Here is a 1,759-nt window from a genome sequence, read left to right on the forward strand (position 1 = left end):
CTAACTCAATTAGACTTTATAAATTATAATTAATGCCTCAAATTATTTAATTTTGTAAATAAATCACAAACTAATATATGAAATTTTATAGTAGTATGGATCATATGTATCAACTTTTGCAATTTCAACTCGTGGATAATTCTAAACTTGTCAGAGGGAAGACTAAATAAAAACATTTCTTACCATAACATATAGAGTAGTATGTAGTAAGTAGTACGGAGTATAATTTAATCTTCAACGAAAATTGTGGTCATTTTAGATTTGAAAATGGTGTAGAATTTTTTAACACCAATATGCCAAACTATCAAAGGCGAAGGCGTCATCTGAATTGAAAACTTTGACTGAAATATAAAAGAGTAATTTTGAATAATATCGTTTCTAAACAGCCATTTTTCGAGGATATCTTGAAATAGGAAACAATGGAGAAAGAATAAGTAGTCGTTGTTTCCTTTTATATACTAGCAAAATAGGAGGCAGACTACAGAGATTAGAAAAGACAAAGGCATATACTGATATAGCAGATATGTCGAGGAATCACTATTTAGGCAATATTTTAACTTATTTCACAAGGTAAATTGAAGTGACTAGTTTCGAAACAATATTGTCGAAAAAATGTTGACTAATGCGTTGAATCATAAATTTACTCCCAAGTAGTGCCTCTGTAAAAACATCAAAGTGACAAAACATTTTTTAGAATGTACTATTATTTTCTTAGTACGTGTAAAAATTAAATCTAATTACATTTTAAAATAATTCATATAGTCAATTGAGTTTGGAAAAAAAGGAGTTAAATCATTAGTCCCTAACTTTTGAGGTTCTTGCACTATTAGTCCCTAACAACAATAAATATCTTCAAACCCTCATAATGAAAGACATAATCACGAATATGGTTTTTTTAGCTACTTTTCGGATGAAAACGCCTAATTCACTTGAAGGACGGTTAAGTCAAATTGTGCCCGTCATACATGCACACTTGTGTCACTCTGTAGTATCCCATAACTGCACTAATGCTCACTTATGTCAATTTACTTGCCTCTCATTCTTTGTTTCTTCTCATTAATTTTTCAATACTTGTACCCTGTAATTCTTGCCTACGATTCTGCAAAGTAATTAATTGGATCATGTGAAGCTTAATACTAGAAACTTGGAATTTTTTATCTTGAAATGCAAAGGAAAAAAAAGAAATCAGTTGAACGGTTGTGATTGTGAAAGTCGAAAATATTCAAATCCACCCATAGACCAGACCCTTTTTTTCAGCGTAGGACAACCACCACTCCAGTGGGGGCTTGGCCGGTGGGGCGCTACATCCAAAATCGGCATTCTAGCTTATGACAGCTTTTGGGCTTTATTTTATTAGTTCTTTGGACTTTTATTTATTAGTCATTAGAGCCCAAACACTTGGGCTTTGTTTTATTAATTATTAGTCTTCTTTAATTACACATTTGAGCCCATTATCATAGTACTATATATTTTGACCCTTTTAGAATAAATTAGTACTACATTTTATATATATTTTGACTTTACTATAAGCTATACCCATATCTCATTGGTCATATCTATTTTAATTTAAAACATATGAATTTATATGATTTTGTGATTTTGACCTCTTTAACTAACTCAATTAGACTTTATAAATTATAATTAATGCCTCAAATTATTTAATTTTGTAAATAAATCACAAACTAATATATGAAATTTTATAGTAGTATGGATCATTATATTTCAACTTTTTGCAATTTCAACTCGTGGATTAAATACT

This window comes from Salvia hispanica, chromosome 3 (genome assembly GCF_023119035.1).
Source record: "Salvia hispanica cultivar TCC Black 2014 chromosome 3, UniMelb_Shisp_WGS_1.0, whole genome shotgun sequence".
Lineage (NCBI taxonomy): Eukaryota > Viridiplantae > Streptophyta > Magnoliopsida > Lamiales > Lamiaceae > Salvia > Salvia hispanica.